The following is a 10,057-nucleotide window of genomic DNA, read 5'->3' as shown; positions in this document are numbered from 1 at the left end:
TTTTTTTTTTTTTTTTTTTTTAGAAAAATTAATATTCTTTTCATAAGTTAGTTCCTAGCTAGAAACCTCTAGGCGATAAAATAGTTCGGACAATTAGAATATTAGCTCATCTAGATAAAAATTTAAAAAAATATCTTTCAAAACGTTGAATAAACTCTTTTACCTTTCATCTCTCAAGACTTTTATAAAATACTTTCTGTGTGCTTATTTAATATGACAGTAGATTACCGAATTCTTATTAGTAAAAGAGGATCTTATGCTTTATAGGAACAGTTCTCCTATTTCGAAGCGACGTCTAAGCGCGATGATTCACAAACGAGTGGTGAGCTCAACAGTGCAAACCGCACAAGAGCTATTGGAATTTGTGACCTTCGGCGAAGCGAGGTGCAGCTTGTAATGCACCGTACTTGTGCCCACTTGCGTGGGTGTATAGGAGATACGTGCCGTCGCGAGCGTGTTGGGGAAGCTGCACGAATAAATTCATTTACCGAGGACGCTGGATGAGTTACACGCATCGGGAGAGCGCATTGCGAAACGCTAAATTAATTTCGGAAGTTGAAAAACTGCAGCTTGACACGAATGCCAGAGAGGAAACGGCGCTGCGAAATTTAATCTGCGACTGTTTCGGCGGACAGGAAATAATCCCTCTAAATATCCATATGTTAATATTTCAATGAGTCGAATATTTTAAACCGTAGAGTTTAAGCACATCCGTAAAAGTATAGTATGCATTTGGCTTTAAATTATATAAACCGCTTTGAGAAACTCTAAATTCACTGAAGCTATTTTCGAGTGAATTGATTTATTTTATCTTTACTGCTAACGAGACGTCCCTGGCATAATTCATAAATTATTTATGTAGAATAAAGTTACACACATTTTAAATCACACATGGCGAAATATGATTTTTTTAAATGGATATACCTTATCCTATATAGATCATCCTGTAATTCACGCGTCAAGTCGGTCGCTTTATACCGTCATGCCGTTGCGCATGCGAGTGACTGAATGTAACTGAAATACGTCCATTCCCTCCGAAATACCGACGAGTCGGTCACGGGCAGAGTCACACTGCGTCGTAAATTCATCAGTGTTACAACCGATTAGCATACCAAGAGGGGTCATGGTTCATATTGTCGTCTACGAGCGTTCACCGCATCTGTCGCGCTGAGATTTAAGAAAGTTTTTAAACAGATCTTTTACCACACCATGATTAGAAACTTTACGAGCTGTTTTATTGGCCAGTAACATTGCAATGTAATTGTTGTCAACAAAACATATTATTATGCTATTAAAAGATAATTTCTTTATAAGAAATTATCATTTTAACGAAACTTATTTTAGTAATTATTAAATGATAAATTTGAAATACTGATTGTGAGCTAACACTAGATATAAATGACAAAAATGTATTAACCCAAACGTGAAAATTTAATATAAAAATTAAATGAAAAAATTAAAGTACAAAAATTTGATTGATAACGAAAAATTTTACATATTTTTATTTAATTTTTTAATATGTATTTGGGATTTAAATATTCTATTTAATAAACGGTGAAAAAAAACCTTCCTTAATAAATTCTAGTAGCTAATGATGTTAAATTTATCAACTCAAAAGCCATTGACGATATAGTCTCTTAAATGTGTGTAATAATTTTGTCGCACTTAATGAATTAATTTCAAGATGGTTGTAATTCCGGAAGCACAATTATCGAATTCCAAATAAGCTTCTCTCTCTCTCCCTCATGATGTATATCTTTGTTCATTTGAAAACGGTATTACCAAAGTTAATGTTCACTGTTCCGCGTACTGCTTTGATAAGAATTCCGTGTCAAGCGTCGCAATTAATATAACCTGGTGCAACATTTCGCGTGTCACCCGTGTTTTTACACGCTCTGCTAAATATCTGACGGTCTGCCGAACGAAGGTCTTGCCAGTTCTCGCCCGATTCCGTATCCTTTCGCTTCACGCGACACCGCGTTTCTTTTTCATTTCGACGAAAGTCATCCCGTTGGAAGGGAAACAGCATGGGATACAAAGTGCTACCACGTAATTGGAAACCCTCGAATATCGGCCGCGAGTGCCTCTGGCAGTCTCTGACACCATGTACGAAACATTGACATCTCTGTTTTCCTTTCGACAATCTGATGTGATTTCGATTTCATAATTCTTGCGCATAAAAATAACTAAAATAAAGCGTAATTACATATTGTAATAACAAATTGATATCTGATGTAATTGCAAATGTTAAAATAATTTAATCTGATTTAATAAGGTGCAATTTTTTTATTTATAAAAGAACATAAAGATAAATTGTTGTACAGATAACTTTATGGATATAGAATTAAATTTGTTATATTTATTCATATTTTTATTTATAAGATTGGAAAACAAGACTGTTTATGTGAATATATCACCTAAATTAAAAAAGCGCCAAAGTTACCATACGGTCAAAGTTAGATGTTGAATTAATACATATATGTATATATTTAGTAAATCAATTTATTTCAGAATTATAATTGTACGCCATTACTATCAAACTTTCAACACAATCCACATCTGAAATATTGATAATCCTCCCAAATTTTTAATCTTAAAAAACTATAATAAACTTATTACGAAAAATATAACCTCAGCTGGGAGTCAAACCTAGATCTATATTATTAATATTGCTATAATCTTTCGAAATTTGTGGACTCTTATTCTCATCCTCTTTGATTGTGTTAATCGCATTTAAAAGTTAATTTATTATGTAAAAGGTGAACGATAGTGGTTATAATTACGGACGTTATAAAAATTTTGGAAGACTTCGGGAATGAAATCAATAATCGTGATTGGCGGAAAACGCGTCGTGTAAACGTGCCAGTCGCAGATGTTATCCCTCGGCAGAATTACGGGAAATCCTCGAAATCGTCATTGATCGTTGCTTTGAGCGAACAAGCGTGACGTATCGAAAAAAAGTTGAGTATGACAAGGGACGTCGTCAAAATATTTTATAGGGAGTTATATATTTTCGGCATCTAAATCTAAAGAATTAATACTAGAGAATCTAACTACAAAAATTAGTATTAAAGCTTATACATTAAATGATTATTTTACAAAACTATTATTTATTGTTATTAAATTGCTGGAATAAGAACGTAACATTTTTTTCATTTATCTTATTTCCCCTTGTTACAGCTAAAGAATTGAACATCTTATCCTTTTACGTAGAATGACTGCACATAAATATTGCTTTAAGAAATGATTAGTAAGTTGTATTTATATTTGTTTATTAATGTTCTACATTACAAATGATGCTTTATAAGATTTAGATGAAGTGTCAATACTTAAAAAAAAATTGTTTTCCTCACAAAACACTCCATTTGGCCCCGAAACGCAAATGCGTCTTCTTGCATCATTCTTGCGGCGCCTATAATCGAGTGAACATGCTCGGCCAATTTCGTGGATGGGCCGTCGGCTTTATCGAATGAGAAAAAGCTGCGTTGCTTTCCACGTATCCACATAAATCTGCAGAAAGACCGCGGTCATCCTGCACGGTCACGCTGACGTCGCAGAACCGTCCTCTCTTTCGGTCCAGCGCGCGTGCCACGTTCTGTCTCTTCCCCGGCCAGCACGTGCGTGTTATCGGAAGGCACGCTGTCGCAGTGCTATGAGAGCTTTTGCCTCGTCGATTCACAAGGCGTCCCTGATAATCCGTATATGCATGGATACACTGTCAGGATTTTCCAGTTGCACGGACTGGCTGAAATTTTTCTTGGAAAAATCCAATATCAAAAAATCTAAATCTTCTTTATCACAATTTTTCCACTTCGAAGAATACATTATAAAATTTGTATTGTTGCATTCATAAAATACTTCATTTGAAATGGAATTTTTTGTAGTACTTTTTATCTGAAATTTTTGATTTAAAATATTTTCATCATTTTATGAGTAAAATGTTATTAACGTTCTATTTTCAACGCTAATAATTAATACTTTTTCCGTACTTTACATATTAATATTTTTACTTTCTTTTTTAATACTTCATTTTTGTGTTGCGTTAAAAAATAATTACTCGTATATTTACATATTTAATAATTATATTTCTAATTTTTTGTTCATTTACATATGATACAAAAATAATTTTCTAGCTTCCATACTATTTGATCGAGAATATATTAACGATGATTTTATTTCAATCATCAATCATTAGATTATTGGTCGCGCAATATCCTCTGAATGCGTCTTGAAAATCGTGGTGTCAGCACGTATAATCGACGCACCCTCGATATCGTCGACAACTGTAGGAGAAGGGGTGGAATAAGGGCCGTTCATAATTGCCAGTGCATTGTGGATATTAATTTAGTGGCTCGTTCATATCGAAAGTAATATCGACCGCTCTGACCAGGGAAAGTCTAATAGAAGTCCCGAGATGAGTTACTGCCTTTAATTTCCCGATAATAGGTTGCTCCAACAGCCCTCCCGACCACCATTGCCCACCCCTTTCGTTCTCTTTGTCTATTTCCCTTCCCAAACATTCTCTCAGTCTCCTCTCATCCCCCTTTTCTTTCTATCTTTGCTTATATTCGTCCAGAGTCTAACCGGAGTCTCTTCCTCTTTCTCCTGTCTCTCTTTTTCTTTTTATTGATATTCTTCAACTCTTTGATTGTTTTCCAATTGCCACTTACATTTTCTTATTCCTCTCTTTAGTTTTATTTTCATTTATCCCTCATTGATTATTATTTATTTCCTTTATTCTTCTTAATTTCTATATGCTTTATTTTTTTATTTTTCTTGTTTTCTTTGTATATTTATTTTGTTTTCAGTTTCTCCTTTTTCTGTTTTCTTTCGCTCTTAAACTTCTTCGTTTTCTTTACTATCTTTTTTTTTATCTCCTATTTTACCCGTTCTGTTTTCTCTCACTCTTCTAGTTTTTTTGCCTATATTTTATTTTTCTTCCAACCTCATCCCTCTTGACACTCTTTCTTTTTTTCTTTTCTTCATTTTCTCTCCATACATCCTTAGCAACAGCGATGCGACCGTCGCCCTAGTTTGTATCCCATGGGTACCATTGCGGACTAGGTGATTTCGAAATTGTTCGTTGATAGTTTCCGCGTGGGAGACACTCGGGGCCAGTAGTTAACTTCACGACCAGGGCCCATTCATTGGCCCGCGAAACAACTATTTTATTGGTGAGCTCGCAATAACCCCGCCGGACGTTTATCAGGGAACTATGCTGGCCGCCTGGCCGTTCCCTGTGGAATTGTTGATCGGTAATTATGCAGCGTACTCGTGTCGTGCTGGAGTCCTTATAAAGATTTTCTCTTCCTTCTGCGAATAGAATGATAAATTATTAAAATAAGTGACAACAAAATTTGTGGTTATTATATTTTTTACGATATGAGAAGTATTTAATAAATTCCGATTATTCCAATTTATTATAATAAGAATAATCTTTCTTAAAATAGAAATTTTCTTAAAATATAAAAATATTTGTGTAGACATCATGTTTTTTAAAATTTATTTACGTGTATATTTAATAAAGTCTCATTATTGTTCGCATTCAGAAGATCTGTAGATAATTGTTATTTGGAATATAACACACGGAAATTTATGCGGGAGTTACATGTATATATGTTATAAAAATATGGGAAAAGGTATAACGATGGAATTCGTACTTATTTTAAAATTAATTCTACGCGAAATTTGATATAAACCATGGAAATTTTTTGAAGTTTCGGCTACGCTTTGCCGCCGATGTTCTTTTAATGCAACATCGAGTTACAAATTTAATAATGTCTGTCCGAAAGAGGATTATTCGACCGCTCGCGTAATGTGGGTGCTGCAGAAAATGCGCGGATGAATATTTCATTGAAACGAGCAAAAAATTGTGTAAGACTTTCCCGAACGTGTATGCGTATTATCATGTAAATTGTTATCACTGCCTATTGAAATTAAAAATATTGCAACTATATTTATTCAAAATTGCAGATCGTACAGACCTTTTGTTTGTGATGGATCTTGACATTCGTCGCATATAACAAAATAAAAAAATAATTAAAACGTTGCGTTTACATTGTGTTTGTATATGTATTATTATATTTATATTAATCTGTTAACATTGTCGGTGGAAACATAGCATTTGAACAAGCCGCATGTATTACTCATTTGTTACAACAACGACACTAAATATATAAAGTTTTTCAGAAAGTGGGTTTCAATGTTTTGAATTAAATAAAATTTTATAATATCAATTCTAAAGTGCAATTTTCATGTAACATAGTTGAGTGTAGAGGAATATAACTTTTTTTTTCTTCATTATTTTATTTACATTATTATTGTAGGAAATGAACGACATAATTTTAAATCAGACTTGCCATTTTTTCTTAATATTATCAAATTCGCAAGTGAACGAAAGTCACGATTGCGAAAAAAGATCGTAATCGTGCAATGACTTTCATAAATTACCTTGCGATCACTCTAAACTCTCTAGAGTTCGCATATGTCTCTAATCACCTTGCGTATCGGCCGAGACAATGGCGGACTCGGATTACGGAAATGGGATTGCGTCGTCAACTTAGCCGCGTAACGAGCACGCAGTTAGGCGAGTGGCTGGACTAATGGTCGTTCCTCTGAGAGAAGCGGAATCGCATCACCGAAAATATATTTTAAACTCACCAGGCCAATTATGTGTAATTCAGTTCTGTACCAAGTTGCCATACGTCTCGCCTCTTGCGCCGCGCCACGTCTGCTCTCTCGTGGGGGTGATACGGCGTTAGCTCTCACCTTCCTAATCGTTTTAGTTCACGCACACGCGTCTGCTCGCTCACGCATGAGCGCCGAAAATCATTACACAGTGCGAAACTGTTCGTTTCCGCCGTCGTGAGTTCGTGCGACGCACGCGTGCAGGAACGCAACGAAAAGCGCAAAGCCGACGTCTGATGAGGATTTTTGCGCGAAATACTTCGCCTTGGTCTCTATTTACGTAATTCTCCTTTTCAAATGCAGAAATTGTGTAGAGCGCGCGCTGTTATATTTTTTTTATGCAAAAATGCAAAATTGCGCTTTGCGTAACTTTCGTGAAGAGGCTTCTCTAGCAAAAAGATGTAAATGAGAATTGATACAATTCTTAGACACAGGTTCATTTTTCACATTTTTCCTACGAATTAAGTTTTCAGAAAACTGATAATTATATATGCTAAATATTTGCATAAGATCGCCTGATCGATAAATACGTATAGATATGTTATTTATATACAATATAATATAAAAAAATTTATAATAAATTTTGATAAATCATTTCTTTGAATATAGTATCAACCAAATGTTTATTTATTATAAATAAACATTTAGTTGGTACTATATTCAAAGAAATATTTATTAAAGTTTAGTGCATTTGTACTTAGTGATAAAATTATATATGCATCTAATTGCAATATGCTCCATACACACTATTATCTTAATGATAGTATTGATGCAATTAATAATTCCGTTGTAATTGGAATGGCTATCATTACAATTGAATATAATATCTCTCGTCGTTCTCTCCCCAAAATTTCGGTAACTTATCATACGTCTAGATTGCCATTTAATAACGAAACTTCAGGCTGACGCCTAACCCCCGACGGTGAACGAAACGCCCACCATTATACTTAAATAGGAACACTCGCATATATCCTTGCTGCACGATTCTGGTGACGTATCGATATGTTCCGAATGCTATGTAATATCGACGCAGCGGGGATCGCGTGTTTGCGTTCGCACGAGTGCATATGCGGCCGATCTCACCGATTCGTCATGATCGGACGGGATCGAAGAGAAGGGATCACGAAGGGAAGGAGGAGAGAAGGATAGCAGCATATATCCTCGCGGCTGCGAAAATGCTTCGTTGATTAAATCTATTTTGGGTAATCGACGATGTATGAATGATGGCGCGCTTGTAAGGGGGTGCGTCGGGTCTGGCGTCCGAGAAAATACGAGCTTATCGGGGGTATAACGGCGCGATCCGGCGCGGAACTTTCTCAGTATTTCATAGAGACGTTCACTGTTATCCCGGGTGGGAGTTTACCTACGGAACAAATCGAGCGATCATCTTTCTCGCAATTAACCGTGGAAATATCAGACCTCTTCCGGTCATATCCGTAATCAGACAGTGTTTTTCCAACGGTAGAGAGATAAAAGAATAAAAAACTGTCTGCAAATGGATATATACATATATTACTATATTACGCTAATAGACATATACCATACATAATTTATTTCTATATTTGAGATGTCGATATAATAATGTAAGAAAAACTAGATTTAAAAAACGAATTCTTGTTTTTTAAATCTAGTTTTGCATGATGCATAATGACAAGTCACTATAATATTTTACGTATTAAAACTTAGGAAAGACAGTTAATCATATGCGCGCAAATGCGAGTCAGGATACAAAAAAGAAATATAGAAGAACATAAAAGAATATGCAGGAATATAGAGCGGACATATGTATACAGGGTGTCATTAACCGATTAAATCACCTATCAAGAGCAGGTAGAGTAGGTCGAACTGAGTCGAAAAGTCTTATACCATTTTGCAGTTTACGCAATATTTAACGAGATATTTAAATATTTTATCCGTTTTTTTTTATTCATTTTTGTCCGTTTTTGATTAAGAAGGATTGAATACCTTTTTTATGCACTAGGCATATATTTTTTCTTATATTAGAAAGGTTTTTTTTTAAAGAATTTCACTGCTTTTTGTAAATTTACTTTTTAAACTTTAGTTACAAGTAATACATATTAAAAAATATTAATATTATATCATAGTATCGTATACTATCGTACTATTTCAATTCCTTTACGATTACTGGAAAGTTACTTTACAGAAAAAGACATTATATAATAAAAGTGTTTTTAGATTTTTGATTGGGCTTTTAATTTCTGAGTAATATTAATCTAAAGTTTGTAGGTGTCAAAACTTCAGATAAAGCTAGCGGTAGCGTCGCGAATTTGGCAGCGACATGAACGTATACACGATGATGTTCACGCGTCAAGCGATCATGTCAAGCAGTTATACTTTTATTTTGGCGTCGCGACGCTATCGCGTCGCTTGATCAGGATAACCCTTTTGCATATACTGCTCGAGATTTAGGATCACGCAGTGTATCACTAAGTGTAGTGATGTTCTGGACTCGACTGGCATGTAAGCTGTAAACCGATAGTTCCTACGATCCAGGACCATTATCACGCACATACAGGCGGTAATGTCTGAGTACATTGACAAGCGTGTACGCATTGTGACGGATATCGACTTTATGTTCTGTTGGAAACGATGAGAACTCTGCCTCGTAAACACAGACCTGTATATTGTGTCTCAGAATCTACACGATCGGATTTCAATCATTGTAAACAAATCTTCGCCAGATTCGGAAAATTGCGTGCCTCATGGTATTCTGGAAACGTTATTTGCTTGGTTTATCATTAATATAAATTTAATTTGCGTTTGATGAAATTCTTTAATTACACTAATTTATAAAGACTGTAAGAGCATGTTTCCAAGATAATTTTCAACGCTGTGAATTTGCCATCGAAATATTTTCATCATCAATTTCGAAAACACCTATATAAGGAGGATAAGAAACCTTTTTTCCTATATATAATAAAGGTTTGTTAAAGTTATTAAATAAGTTAGAAGTATCGAGTGTTTAATTTCTATTTTCGATAATTTTGGATCAATTTTATGTATTAGAGTCCAATAGTCATCTAGGATGTTTTTGTTCCAGCTGATAACATTTTTCAACTATTATCAAATCTCAGTGAAAAGGGTTTGCTTTGCTCTAGTCGTACTCAAATTATTCGGAAAGAAATGCTGTATGTTAAAAATGAATATGCTATATCTTTAATTTAACGTTTGCTGTATCTTAAAATTGACATGCTTTATTTTTAAAAATTGACTCGATGTATTTTTCTGTTGATAAATTTGAACTCAGCGGCCAAAAATATGTTTAAAAAAAAATTGTTTCCTTTTGCACTAAAAATTATTCAAAAATTTGTAAACTAGTGTTTATATCTACCATTAATATCTTTAGGAA

This window comes from Cyphomyrmex costatus, unplaced genomic scaffold (genome assembly GCF_001594065.2).
Source record: "Cyphomyrmex costatus isolate MS0001 unplaced genomic scaffold, Ccosl1.0 scaffold112, whole genome shotgun sequence".
Classification (NCBI taxonomy): Eukaryota; Metazoa; Arthropoda; class Insecta; order Hymenoptera; family Formicidae; genus Cyphomyrmex; species Cyphomyrmex costatus.
Note: the sequence above shows the minus strand (reverse complement) of the source record.